Source organism: Eucalyptus grandis, chromosome 7 (assembly GCF_016545825.1).
Source record: "Eucalyptus grandis isolate ANBG69807.140 chromosome 7, ASM1654582v1, whole genome shotgun sequence".
NCBI lineage: Eukaryota > Viridiplantae > Streptophyta > Magnoliopsida > Myrtales > Myrtaceae > Eucalyptus > Eucalyptus grandis.
The window spans coordinates 38,273,393-38,288,496 of record NC_052618.1 but is presented as its reverse complement, the minus strand read 5'-3'; the positions used below and the strand labels follow the sequence as shown (position 1 = coordinate 38,288,496).

At 44.0% G+C, this 15,104-nt stretch overlaps 2 pseudogenes; both read left to right on the top strand.

The window, feature by feature from the left end:
- The first annotated feature begins 5,694 nt into the window (after positions 1–5,694).
- LOC120295271 lies at positions 5,695–7,343 on the top strand (annotated as a pseudogene).
- Positions 7,344–7,687: 344 nt separating this feature from the next.
- Positions 7,688–11,497, top strand: LOC120296124 (annotated as a pseudogene).
- Positions 11,498–15,104: the final 3,607 nt, after the last annotated feature.

Genomic DNA, 15,104 nt, shown 5'->3' with positions numbered 1-15,104 from the left:
TGATATCATCTACATATATTTGGACAAGTAAGAAGTCTTTACCGTCTTTATTGATAAATAAAGTAGTGTCGACCATACCTTGTTCTTTTTTTAATTCATTACTCATCAAAAACTTACTTAGTCTTTCGTATCAAGCACAAGATACTTGCTTTAAACTGTATCAACCTTTATTTAGTTTGTAGACAAAGTCTGTCTTTCTAGGATCTTCAAATTCTTGTGATTGTTCCACAAAGATTTCTTCTTGGATGAATTCATTGAGGAAGACACTTTTGACATCCATTTGGAATAGCTTAAGGTTATGAAAACAAGCATAAGCAAGTAATAGCCTTATGGTTTCTAACTTGGCTATCGGTGCTTGGGTTTCATCATAGTCTATTCTTTCTTTTTGTTTATATCCTTTTGCCACGAACCTTGCTTATTTCTGGTTACCTTACCATTTTCATCCATCTTGTTTCTAAATACCCACTTAATTCCAATTATAGACTTTCCTCTTGGTTTGGGAACCAATTCCCAAACACCATTGATCTTGAATTGCCAAAGTTCTTCTTGCATTATTTTTGTCCAACTTTCATTAGACAAAGCTTTTTCTACTCCCTTCGGCTCTACTTTAGAAATAAGTGCTAGAGCATTTGAGTATTCCTTACAGCATTTGAGTATTCCTTACCTTTGGAATTGGTGCAAATTCCTTCTTTTATATTGCCAATAATGAGATCTTGAGAATGACTTGACTTATGTTTCCAATTTTTGTTGAATTTGTCCTTTCTTGCAAGAGACTCTTGAGTCTCAATCTTAGCTAATTCTTCCTACTTTTCTTCAATTAGATCTTGTTCAATAGAATGCAGGTTTTGTTTGGAAGGTTAAGACATTATTAAGTTCAAAACTAACTCAGATTCTTCAAGCTGAGTCTGATCTTATTGATTCTAGTAAACTTCTTGAAATCTAATGTTCGTTGATTCTTTAACAATCTAAATGTTCTCATTGAAGATTATGGGTGCGTTTGGGAACTATCTTCCCAAAGCCCCTTGGGTGTGTAAAGGCCTTTGAGCCAAATACTTGGTGTTTGGCAAATTTTTTTTGACTTGCCTTTGCCAAATGCAAGCCTTCAAAAGGCTAAAAGCCCAAAGCTGGTTAAAGGTTGCCTTGGGCTTTTCGGCATTCGGCCTTCAAGGCTAGTGAAAATATTCTCTCAAAATTGTCCTCACTAATATTTTATTTTTCCGGTTTTACTCCCAATAACTATTCATCATCTTCATCTTCTTCCCTTCTCTCTACTGAACACGACCAGTATCTACACATGGTCGTTGGTGAAAGGCAGGCAGTGTGTGAAGGGAAGGTGGTTCGACTAGGGTCCCGTGACCTTCCGACGAGGGTTGCTGAGCGGAGGACGTGGCAAGGCGAGGGTCATGGCAACCCAAATCTAGTCGCACGATCTGGGTCATGGCGACCAGATCGTGCGGCCCCGGCGACCTCCACATGGAGGTCGCAACATGGTGGGTCGCACGACTATCTGGTGAGGGTCGCCACAACCCGGATCTTGCAACCCAAATCGCGACCAGATCGCGCGATTGGGGTCTCAGCGACCCTCGCTATGCCGCGTCCTTCACACGACGACCCTAGCCGGACGCCTCCCCTTCACCGCATTGCTTGCCCCTCGTCGGACCGCCTACCCTTCACCAAAAACTGTTAGCTCTTCACTGGCAGTCGCCGGCCAAACCCTTGGTTGGCCAACTTTTTTTTTTCTTGTTTTAATAACAAAAGTCTTTTGCAAATTTAATTTGTCCAAACATTATTTTACTCAAAAATACTTCACAATGGACTTTCACAAATACGATTTACCAAATACAATTTGCATTCTGAAAACTCCTTTAACTCAAGGGTCTTTGCATTTTCTCAAAGACTTTCCCCGAAAGCCTTCTTAAATGCACCCTGTGTATGCCTTACTTGTTGTAGAGTATCCAAGGGATATCCCTTCATCTGACTTTTCTTCAAACTTACCTAAATGATCATTTGCATTTTTTAAGATAAAACATTTACAGCGAAAAATATGAAAATAAGAAATATTTGGTTTTCTACCTTTGTAAATCTCATAGGGGTTTTCTCTAAAATGGGCCTCGTAAATACTCGTTAATTATGTAGCAAGCGGTTGACACTACTTCGACCAAAAGCGATAAGAGACTTTGTTTTCAATTAACGAGTTCTAGCTATTTCCTGTAAAAACCGATTTTTCCTTTTCTACAATTACATTTTGTTCTACAATGTAAGGAGATGAGAAAATATGTTGAAAATCATTTTCATCACAAAAGCTCATAAATCTTGATTTTCAAATTCTCCCCATGGTCTATTTTGATACTTGAAATTGCATAGCCCTTCTCATTCTAAATCTTTTTAGTAAATTTTGAAAAATAAGACAAAACTTCTACTTTATTTGCCAAAAAGAAAACTTATGTAAACCTTGAGTAATCATCCACAATCACCAAATCATATTTCTTATCTCCAATGCTTTGAGTTCTAGTATGTCCAAAGAGATCCATATGAAGGAGCTATAAAGCACGATTAGTGGAAACATAGTTTATAGATTTAAATGAATTCCTAACCTATTTTCCTAAAATGCATGCGGTGCATAGCTCAGTCTTTTGGTAAACCACTCTTGGAAGAATGCGAAATAGCTTCTTGGAAGATAGCTTGGCAATTTGCTTCATGCTTATGTGCCCTAACTTGCGATGCCATAGGTTTGCTTCATCTTGAATTGAGATTGGGCATTAAGAGCTTTCTATATTTATGTCCAGAAGGTATATGTTGCCATGCCTTTCACCAGTAAAAGATCGAGAGAAGATGTGGTTGATTCTAGAACAAATATTCTCTTGAATGTTGATTCTAAACCCTATATCGTATAGTTGACTAACACTTAGAAAGTTGAAATAAAGACCTTTTACTAGGGAAACATTGTTGATGATCAAGCTGCCAATCTTCATTGTTCCCTGTCCAACAATTCTTCCTTTGCTATTTTCTCCAAAGGAAACACTTCCTCCTTTTTGTTTTTCAAGTTTGATGAAACTGCCTGAGTCTCCTGTCACATGCCTAGGGTATCCACAATCCAAGTACCATTTGCTCATCCCTTTTATGGTAATCTACAATCAAAGAATAGTCTTAAACTTTCTTTAGTACCCAAATTTTCCTAGGTCTTGAAGAGTTAGAGGTAAAAAACTCTTTTTGCCCAATTCTTCTTAATAGGTCTCCAAACTGTAAGACATTTATTCTTAAAATGTTATGAGTCTCCATACTTAGAAAATTTAAGAGCACTTTGACCAATGGATTTTGTAAAAACTCTTTAGAAATGATTCTTTTAAGTGAGTCTAGGAGGTTTCTATCTAAGTCTCTCATTGACTTTTGGAAAATCAATCAAAAGATCACTTTTTTTTTTTATTAAAACTCAAACCGGATTTATTGTGATAAAGGATTTGAATGAAAAGAATGTGTTCTAAAGTTTCCGAACCTTTTGAAAACTTTGTAGTAATGTTTGAAAATTCCTTTTTGAGATTCTCATTTTCTTTGGAAAGAGAATCACGACCGTCCTTCAAATTATGGGAATCATTTTGTAAACTTTCAAACTTTTCTTTCCAAGAGCTACCCTTTTGTCTAAGTTTAGAATTCTCCTTCTTCAGTTCGGAGATCCTTTTAAGAAAGGATTTAAGGTTCAAACAAAGCTCATTGATGTATTTGGACACTTTAATAGGAATTTCAAAATGACTCACCTCAATTTTTTTGTCTGATTCAAAGTCTATATTTGAGTCAGATTTTGAGTCTCAGTCTGAGTAAGCCATCAAACAGATGTTTGCATACTTCTTGTCACTCTCTTCACATTTTGTGTAGCCTCAGTTTCTACTTTTAGATCTTGTACTTCTCATACTTTTCTTTCTTCTTTTTCAACAAAGGACAATTTGGCATGATGTGTCCATTTGTCTCGTACCGAAAGCATATCACATCCTTACTTGGTTCATCTTCTTCCATCGATCTTTTTTGTGCATTTTGTTTGTATTGCTTCAATGTGAAGAGTTAAAAAAAAAGATGGTGAAGTGAGGTTGTTGAAAGTTCAAACGCAGACCTATAGATGCTTAGGTCGGAGATTAATAGCGATAAGTTCGATCAATCTCGAGCAGTCATAGCCGAGCTTGATGACTCAAGCACCCCATGTTGGCCGTGGCTATGAGCTTCATGAAACTAGAGTGGTCATGGCCCCAAGCGGTGGTGGCCGGTGGCCGAGAAGAGTAATTTTAGATTTTTAGCCTTTTTTATTTAATTCTTATCCTTTTTTTTCCTTTTTCTTTTTTTCCAAGTGGCATCTATCTTGTTGAAGTAATAAAAAGGTATTTTTTGTTAACTAAAGTGGACAGAGTTCACAAAACACTTGATTACATCAATTAAGAAGTTTTAAAACTTAATTATATATATTTTTAAGGTTCAGGACTTCTTTATATATCAGATTTCTAGCTAGTGTTTATATTCTAAAAAGAATGAGATATCAAGTTTTTTTTTTGCTCAGGAAGGTAAGCATAGATATGGTTCTTTCTCCTCTGTGAGAGCTTCCCTCTTGGTTGGGAGCTTTCCCAGCATCACAATGATGTTTTCTTTCAGCTACCTCCGTGATCGTCGTCCCTCCATTCTTCTCGATCATCCGTAATCCTTCTCTATTATTGTTAGTTATTTCCATCTGCTTTTAGTTTTAGTTAACAAGTCTACTTGGCATTGTTTCATCGCCTTAGGTTCCCCTCCACCACACGCTGCCCCTGTCAACTTTTCGACAATATTTCCGAGTTGACTCTCTGCTAGCCCATTTCTTTTTTTCTCGTTACACGATGGCTGCAGAGGTTCCCTTAACAAACCCAAGCATCTCTAGTGAACGATCTTCTAGGGAATCATTTGGTTTGGCGTGAGTTGATGATAAGAAAGGCTGAGATGGTTTTGACTGGAGGGAGTTTGTTGGAGAAGTAGATCAGTCGAGCTGCTTAGCTAGTGTTCCAAGGAAAGGGGCTGGTTTGGGTGAGATTATTACCCTCAAATGAGAATATGTACTTGGGTTCGTTTCATTAGCCTCTTTATAACCCTTACAAGATGACTATTTAAACTAATATGATATTGTAACATCAATTACAATTAATCAAGATAAAAAAAAAAAAAATAGGCACAATCAAACCAAATGGAGATAATGTACAATTTTAAAAGATATGAGGAATCATGAAGATTATGGGAAATTGCTTAGTTATATTTCAGCCGTTTCTAATAATATTAATAATATTAATATAACAGAATAATAAATATGAAATAATAATTTCCTTAGGCTTCGCGACTATAATTTTGAGTCACATGCATAATATGACATTTGAGAGAATACCAAAAAAAAAAAAAAACAATTATCACTCCCATCGATATATGATGACAATTACAACAATAATAATACTAATAACACAAGATATTCATTTTTTTTCTAGAAAAGAATTTGCTACGTATCATGATATCGACTATAACTCGTACGCGCCGCGCGTGGGCATGGCTGGGTCCGCAAGACATGGAATTTTCGCACCCTCTGCCACTCATCTTCCTTGCCTCCTACCAATGACAATGGATAATGAGCCTCTCTCTCTCTCTCTCTCTGTCTCTCTCTCACACACACACTCAGCCTCTTCAATTCATGTCTGTCCCTCTCTCTCTTCACTTTCATTCACAGCACAAGACCTCTCTCATCAATGGAGCGTTCCGCTTGGCCTAAGAACCTCTCCTCCAGCCGCAAGCGCGCGATCCAGGAACTCTGTGGCCAAAATCCCAAGAAGCTCAGAGATTTCTTCGACGCTCACTCTCAAACTGGCGATAACCCACGGCAGCCCTTGTTTGCCGAAGATCTGAACGTCAGCGTCCTCGGGTCGTTCAGCAACACCCAATCCTTATCGAGCGGGGCTGAGTCCTATGAGGTCTTGCAGGTCCCGAGCAACGCCTGTGTCATGTCCGAGGTCTCTGAGAAAAGCGAGAGCATCAAGAACCACATCCAGATGTCTCCGGCATCCATCTTGTGGGAGCAGTCCCTAGTGGAGGCTGCGACGGCGATATACGAGGGCAGAGTAGACGTGGCTTCGGAGATCCTGAGGCGCTTGTCTGCGGTGCCGAACCCCATGAGTAATTCAAAGCAGAAATTGATGGGATACATGTTGTCTGCGCTTAAATCGCGCATGAGCCCCATCGATAACCCCCCTCCCGTGGCTGAGTTGTTCACCATGGACCATGTGTTGTCGGCTCAGTCACTTTACGAACTGTCTCTTTGTTTCAAGCTCAGTTTCATCGCTGCCAATTTCGCGATTGTGGCAGCTGCATCGGAGCAACCCTCCACTAACAAGCTCCATGTTATTGATTTTGATATTGGTGGGGACGGACAGTACATCGATCTCCTTTACCCGTTGTCCATGCGTCAGGCGGGCAATCAATCCACCCTCAAGATCACGACGCTCGCAGATAGCATCAACGGTGAGGAGAGGCTCAGGATGATTGGGGACCGACTGAGCGAACTCGCGACGAAAAAGGGAGTTAGGTTAGTATTCAACATCGTGAGCCAGAAGCTGAGCGAGTTGAGCCGCGACTCACTGGGCTGCGAGCCCGACGAGGTGCTGGCGGTGAACTTGGCGTTCAAGCTGTACAGAATGCCGGACACGGGCGTGTCCGTGGATAACACGCCTGACAAGCTCCTTCGGCGCGTGAAGGCTCTGGCACCGCGGGTGGTGACGCTGGTGGAGCAGGAGATGAACGGGAACGCAGCACCATTCACAACGCGCGTGGGGGAGGCGCTGGCGTACTACGGGGCGCTGCTCGAGTCGATCGAATCTACAGTGCCGAGGGACGACTTGAAGCAAGCGAGGGTGGAGGAGGGGCTGAGTCGGAAATTGGGGAACTCGATTGCTTGCGAAGGTAGGGACAGGGTTGAAAGATGCGAGGTTTTCAGGAAGTGGAGGGCCCGCATGGGGATGGCTGGGTTCCAGTTGAAGCCACTGGGTGGACACGTGGCCGAATCATTGAAGGTATGGCTCCGTTGGCCCTATAACCCGGGATTTACGATGAAGGAGAGAATGGGGTGGTTCGCTTCGGCTGGCGCGGCCGAACTCTCACCGTTACATCTGCTTGGCGTTTGTCAAATTGATATACGAATGTGTATGTTATGTGCTACGAATGGGGATGGCGATGGCGATGGTGATGGCGATGTGATATCTATAATGCATTGTTTTTAAGGTGTATTTCCTGAAAAGATGGGAAAAGAAGAAGATAATCCCATTCCTCCTACCCAAGCAATCGAGTAATAAAAAGAGAATGTCTGGAGTTGAGGGAAAAACATTCCGGTGCGTTGCATTCATTTCCTGCGTTATTCTATTTGTTTCGTTTGGTGTCTATCGAATTCTTGTGGGCACTCTTTCTGTTGTTGGGGGGGGGGGGGGAGTGTGTTGGAGTCAACACCTAATATGCCGCAAGCGTGAAGAAGCTGCAAGAAGAATACAGAGCTCTAGAGAAAGATGAGCCTGCAAGTAGATGGTGGAGTCTTCAAGAAGGAGGGCACACGTTGGTCAAAAAGAAAGAAAAGAAAAGTCCAAGATGGTTTTCAAGCATTGATTAGCCATCTTTAACAAATTGAAGTTGACAAAGAAAGAGACGAAAAATGGGTCCTTTGATGGTAGTGTTTGGTTTAATGTCATTGGCTTACCTTGGACTTGGACTTATATGGTTTTTGAAGTTCGTTCAACACTGGAAGGATGTCATACAGTTGCATTACCACATAACTGCAGTTATTGCTCTTGGAATGTGTGAATCGTCTCTCTGGTACTTCGAATATTCCAACTAAAACTCCACTGGAAGAAGACCGATGGGCATAACGATGTGGGCTCACTTTTACTGCAGTAAAGAAAACACTCTCGAGACTTCTCTTATTGGTAGTGTCAATGGTTATGGAGTGGTGAGACCTATCCTTGGGGGCATAACCTCAAGAGTGCTTCTTTTTGGTGGAGCATATGTAGTTGCATCCGAGTCGTATGAACTCGTTGAACATCTTGGGAATATCAATGACTTCTCTGGAAAGACAGCATTGTTTCTGGTCTTACCCGTTACATTGCTGGATGCTTGCTTTATATTATGGATCTTTTAATCATTATCCAAAACTCTGGAGCAGCTTCAGGTACTCGTGCTCTGTTTACTTGGGTTGGTAAATTACACATGACAAAATTTCCATCCAGCAAACAGGTGCATGGAACATTATAATGCTACTGCAAGAAGCAACTACCAACCCATAACAGCTCATACACTCTAAGGAACAAGCATGGCGTCAAAACACAGTATGCCCGTTTTATCTCGAAAAATATTTATCCTATTCCTTAAACAAACACTCCCTCCCTCCCTCCCTCTCTCTCAACTATGGACACAAGGTGCTGCATTCGGTCAAATGCAACAAAAGCTAACCATTCTAGCACAACTGATATCCAAGAACCCATTCAGCTGAGGTAAACTAACTACTCCAAGCCTTCGAAAATGGTTAAAAAGACAATAAGTCATAAGCAACAATATCTATCGAATTCACCTAAGCTTTCGAGCTCGATAACCTTCTCAGTGAGCACCCGGCAATCCTTCCCGTCCATCTCCGCTTCGACCCTCCCCCCTCCATTGTCTTCCAACCCAACATTCCCCATTATATTCCCATCCAGCGAGGCCACTGGCGGAGGTGGCTACGGCGGCTCATCAAGGAAAGCAACCACCTTTTCCCTTGCCACCGCTCCTTGCAGCCACAGTCTGTTGGGTAGACGCAAAGCCGCAAATGAGGGAAACAATATATGCAGGGCCAAATTTACTCAAAATATATAAAAGGGGTGTTTTTTAGTTTTTGTCTTTTCTTCTTTCTTTTTTCCTTTTGCTAATATTACCCAAAAACAAGACTCCAATTTTCATCACCATATGTTGTTTTTGTTACACGTAATTTATGCGAATTTCAACATGCATTTTAAGGTTGAACCTAGCAATTATGATTCATGGATTAATAGATTCTTCATTTTATTTTTATCTTTAAATCTTGCTATGTCTATATAACTTGCAGTGTCTACTTGTTATGATGGTGATGTTTGGAATTATCATATTCAGCCAATGTTTGAATGTATGTTCATCTCTCCTCATGTACTAGGATCACCTCACACAAGAGGAAGATCAAGGGATATTTCTGTGCATTCTCTTTGCCGGAGGACAATTCCCCGAGTATTTCATGAGCATGGAGCATCTTGATTTTACCGGTTGTTCCTTAGAAACCTCCATCTTCAAAAGAGAATGAGCTAACCACCCCTTATTAAAGATGTGGTCTCTCTCTCGGAAATTCACAAATTGGTCCAAACATACGAATGCACACGTAATACAGTTATGACAATTTTACTTCAAATTAAATTTTGGACATCGCCAAAAACCCCATATTGATACCCGTGTAATACAGTTATTCTTGAGAAAGAAAAAGAAATAAAAAAAAAAAAGGATTTTGAACGAAAATGCCGTTAGTTACATTAAGATTTCACCAGTAAATTTGGTACTTTGTTTGAGATTAAATTTGTCACTCTAAATTATTATTTGAGATAAGGTCAATTTCAAATCTTTCCTTTTTTTTTCTTGAGAGATGCTTTCACTTTAAATTCTTCTCTAAAATTTGGCCCAATAACAATACTAATAAAACAAGATGTTCATTTTTTTCTAAAAAAGGAATTTACTATGTATCATAACATCATTTGCGATCGACCTAGCTGCTCGTAACTTGCCTAGATCCCGCAAGACATGGAACCTTCGCACCACCTCCATGCGCTTCTTCCTTCCCTCTTTCACACATGACCCTGAGCTCTTTTGTCTGTCAAAAAGCCACTCTCTCTCACTCTCTTTCTTAACTTTCCTCCCTCATCACAAAAGCAAAGCACAAGACCTCTCTCATCAATGGAGCGTTCCGCATGGCCTAAGAAACTCTCCTCCAGCAGCAAGCGCGCGATCCAGGAACTCTGTGGCCAAAATCCCAAGAAGCTCAGAGATGCCTTCGACGCTCACTCTCAAACTGGCATGACCCACGGCAGCCCTTTTTTGCGGGAGATCTGGTCGTCAACGTCCTCGGGTCGTTCAGCAGCAACAGCCAATCCCTATCGAGCGGGGCTGAGTCCTATGAGGTCTTCCAGGTCCCGAGCAACGCCTTTGTCAGTTCCGAGGTCTCCAAAGGAAGTGAGAGCGTCAAGTCTTCGGTCCAGAGGCCTCCGGTAAAGAGCGCCAAGACCCGCGTCCGGAGACTCCAGAGGTCTCCGGTGGAGATCGTCAAGCCCCCCGTCCAGAGGTCACCGTTATCCATCTTGTGTGAGCAGTCGCTACTGGAGGCTGCGACGGCGATATACGAGGGCAGAGTAGACGTGGCTTCGGAGATCATGAGACGCTTGTCTGCCGTGCCGAACCCCATGAGTAATTCAAAGCAGAAATTGATGGGATACATGTTGTCTGCGCTTAAATCGCGCGTGAGCCCAGTCGATTACCCCCTCCCGTGGCGGAGTTGTTCACCGAGGAACATGTATGCTCGGCTCGGTCACTTTACGAACTGTCTCCTTGTTTCTGGCTCGGTTTCATGGCTGCCAATAACGCGATTTTGGAAGCTGCATCGGAGCAACCCTCCACTAACAGGCTCCATGTAATTGATTTCGATATTGGTTGGGAAGGACAGTACAACAATCTCCTTGACAGGCTGTCCATGAGTCAGGCGGGCAATCAATTCACCCTCAAGATCACGACGCTCGCAGACAGCCTCTACCGTGAGAAGAGGCTGAGGATGCTTCGGGATGGACTGAGCGATCTCGAGGCCCGTAGGGGATTTAGGTTAGTATTTAACATCGTGAGGCAGAAGCTGAGCGAGTTGAGCCGCGACTCGCTGGGCTGCGAGCCTGACGAGGTGCTGGCGATGAACTTGGCGTTCAAGCTGTACAGAATGCCGGACGAGAGCGTGTCCGTGGAGAACACGGGCGACGAGCTCCTCCAGCGTGTGAAGGGTCTGGCGCCGCGGGTGGTGACGCTGGTGGAGCAGGAGATGAACGGGAACACGGTGCCATTCACGACGCGCGTGGGGGAGGCGCTGGCGTACTACAGGGCGCTGCTCGAGTCGATCGAGTCTGGGGTGGTGCGTCGCCCGCTGGAGCGAGTGTGGGCAGAGGAGGGGCTAAGGCGAAAATTGGGGAACTCGGTTGCTTGCGAAGGTAGGGACAGGGTTGAAAGATGCGAGGTGTTCGGGGAGTGGAGGGCCCGCATGGGGATGGCTGGGTTCCAGTTGAAGCCACTAGGTCGACACGTGGCCGACTCATTGACGGCGTCGTTCCCCCGTTTGGAGTGGGCCTGGGACCCGAGATTCACGGTGACAGAAGAGAATGGTGTGGTTTGCTTCGGCTGGTGCAGCCGAACTCTCACCGTCACATCTGCTTGGCATTAACCGAAGAGAATGGTGTGGTTTGCTTCGGCTGGTGCGGCCGAAGTCTCACCGTCGCATCTGCTTGGCATTAACCAAATTGATATACATATGTGTATGTTATGTGCTATGGATGGCGATGGCGATGGCAATGGCGATGTGGATGTGATATCCATAATGAATTTTTTTCAAAATGTATTTCCTGAGAAAATGGAAAAGAAGAAGAGAATTTCATTTCCCTACCCACGCAAATGAGTTGCATTCATTTGCGTTATTTGATTTGTTTCGTTTAGTGTGCATTGAATTCTTGTGCACTCTTTCTTCTCTGTCGATAGCCGTTGTGGGGTTCCACCTATTACATCGTTTCTGGAGGTTTCGTAGTAGTTTGCAGCTTAGCTCGAGCTCCAATTCCGCTCAGTCTTTTGGGACCGGGGGGGAGAGAATGTCGCGCATATCATCATTGTGCAACTCTAGTTTTAACCCCTCCTGGGTGATTCACATCCGGGATAGGATGAGAATTGTTTTAGCTGCTATTTGTACCTCCATTTCTTTAAGGATTGAGCCTTCATTTTCAATAGCTGATATAATATTTTAAGTTCATTCCCACATTTTCTCTCCATTTTGAGATTGAGTAGTTTTATGAGTGATTTGTCTTTTTTATGAAACTGAAAGCCAAAATTAGTTTTCGACATGAGTGACACTTAGGGCTTGTTTGGTAACCATCCAAATAGTGCCAAATTCTGATTCTTTGTTCTCGGAATCGGGTTTCGGCCTAGAATCGCGTTTGGTAAAATTTTTGTTAGGGAACAAATTTGTTCCGAACAGTTGGGAAAGTAATCAAGAATAAAAAAATTGATTCTTGTTCCTAGGAACGAATTTGAGAATCAAAATCAATAAATTTTCTTCTTCCCTTCGGCCATCTCACGACCGCCGCCACTTGCCGCCCGCCACCGTCCGCCATCCGCCGTCCACCGCCGGCCGCGACCGCCCGCCCGGTCCGGCGAGCTCGCCGGAGGCTCACCGGACCGGGCGAGGTCCGGCGAGCTCGCCGGAGGCTTGCCCAGCCACGGCGAGGCTCGGCCTCCCAGATCGGCGAGGCCGAGCCTCACCGGTGGCCGGGCGGGCCTCGCCGGGGGCTAGGCGAGGCCTCGCCGGGCGGGGCGAGGCCCGCCCGGCCACCGGCGAGGCTCGGCCTTGCCGGATCCGGGCGAGGCCAAGCCTTGCGGGGGGCCCGGGCGGGGGCTAGGCGAGCCTCGCGACGCCCGGCCCCACCGGTGGCCGGGCGAGGCTCGCCCGGCCCGCCGGTGGCTTGTGAGCCTCGCCCAACCCCGACGAGGTCGGCCGGCCACCGGCGGGCTCGGCCTCGCCCAGATCCGGCTCGGTCGAGCCTCGGCGGGGCTAGGCGAGCCTCGCCGTCGGCCGCGAGGGCTGCGGCGAGGCTCGGCCGACGAGGGCCGGCCTCGCCGAGGGCGGCGATGCTCCGGTGAGGTCGGCCGAAGAAGAAGAAGAAGGTGAGAAAAAGAAAAGAAAAAGGAAAAAAAGAAAAAAAGGAAAATGAAAAAAAAAAATGAAAAAATGAAAAAAAGAAAAGAAAACAAAGGAAAAAAGTAAAAAAAAAATATTTAAAAATTAAAAGAAATTGATTTGGAACAAAATTAATGAATACGGTACCAAACGCAATTCTATTCCAGAATCAGAAATTTTGGACAGTTACCAAACGATTTAAAATGCTTAGAATCGGTTCAGGAACAGAATCAAAAGAATCGTTCGATCGGAATCAGCTCAGGGGAACAGAATCGTTACCAAACGCGCCCTTAACGTCGTAAGATGCTCATATTTGTGCTTTAATTTCTGTCCATGATGGTGATATCTTCTTTCCTGGTTTAATATAGGAGCAATATTATTCGTCCGCCAATGCTTCGCCTTTGAATGTCCTTCCTCAAGCTCGCACTTACACCAAAGAAGCCCCACGCAAGCTCCAAAAAAACAAGAGGACCCTTGCTTCATCGAGCAACTCTCGTTATGCTGTGGGATCAAAGTCCAAGCCCGTCCCCAAACACGAATTCTTCGTTGTTTTGAAGGGTCTCATGAAACGCAATGCCACGATCGAACAAACACTGAGGCAAGTGGATGAATTGAGCTCTAACGAGGAAGAGGGTGAAAAGGGAAAGGCATATGAGGAGAAAACGGAAGGCTCGTATAGAGATGATGCAAAGAGAGTTGGCTGCGATCAGAATTACGAAGGGGTAGGATTCATCCAGGTTGTTGTTTCCCAAACAGGCAATGATAAATGCAATAAGGGCGGAGAGAGAACAACTGAGGCAATCGCAGGCAGCTGCGCCGAACTACACTTCGCTGGATGGAGGGTGTAATCATGGCACGGTTGAGGGCTTGAGCGATGAGGAGCCGGAGCTTCAGGGGCGAATCGCCATGTTCAAAGGTAAGATTAAGGGTGGAAAGAAAGGTGTTTTCGAGAGTTTTGACGACAGGGCAGTGGATGTGCCGTTGAGAAAACAGACTGAGCTTGAGGACGATGAAGATAAGATAGGGGAGGAGGAGCAATTTAGGAAGGGATTAGGGAAGAGAATGGATGATGGAACTACGAGGTAAGTATTTATTACCGGTAACGGTAGTACCATTCCTGCTTAATGTGCAGCAGCCACAAAAGTTTTATACACCTCCTGCAGTGGCTTATGGTCTTGCACCAAGCATCGGGGCAGTTGGCCCTCCTCCTCCAAGCATAGAAGGGGCGATGGTTGTTGGGCAGGCGTTGGATTTTAGGTCGCTTCCACAGTGAGCTGAGCTTGCTATGAAAGCTTTGTGCGATTATGCTAGGAGTCTGGAGGTAATGTGTTTTGTTTTGTTCCCTTTTCTTCCAATAATGTTTAATCAGATCCATTGTCTTCTCAATAGAGGCAATCCATTATTTGGCCTGATGTATGAAGAAAACACTTTTCTCCTTGAAGTTAGATGACCTAATTATGTATATGATTCTTTTGATTTCTGTCAGAAATCACATAGCAAAACCATTTCATCTTTGGCAAAGACTGATGAGAATTTGTCTTCTCACTCTATGTCTGCCGCTGGTGGGCACGCATCTTTATGCAAAAGCTTCGTGAGTTTACTTCTGTTTTATGTAAGTTGTCGCAGGTGTGGCTTTGTTTTGTTCATCTTTTACCCATATCCTTTAAACCATCTTTGTTAATTTCCTTTGATCTGTATAGGAAAGGTTAAAGCTCTATGGTGCTGATGGTTTCTGTGCCCACTAGCAAGTGATCAACACAACAACTCAGCGCAAGAATACGAGTCACCCGATCTTCCCTGCATGTGTTTAATCTTTGCAAGTTTCGTCAGAAGTCTCCGGCGATGAATGTATTCAATTTCACTTTGGCTTCATCGAATGCTTTGCAAATGTCAATCGGGGTTGGGGCAGGTGGAATTAATTAGGTTTGAGCTCGACATGTTTAAACTTTTCAAACAAGCAAGTGAAGATCATAGCCGTCTGGGGATGAGAGCTGTTCTTAACTACACTATGTGCTCGGATAATAGCTAGGCCTAAATCCAGGTTGTGATATTTGTTTGCCCCCGGGAAATCGGTAAACTTTCTGTGCAGAAAACAAGTGAGGAGTTG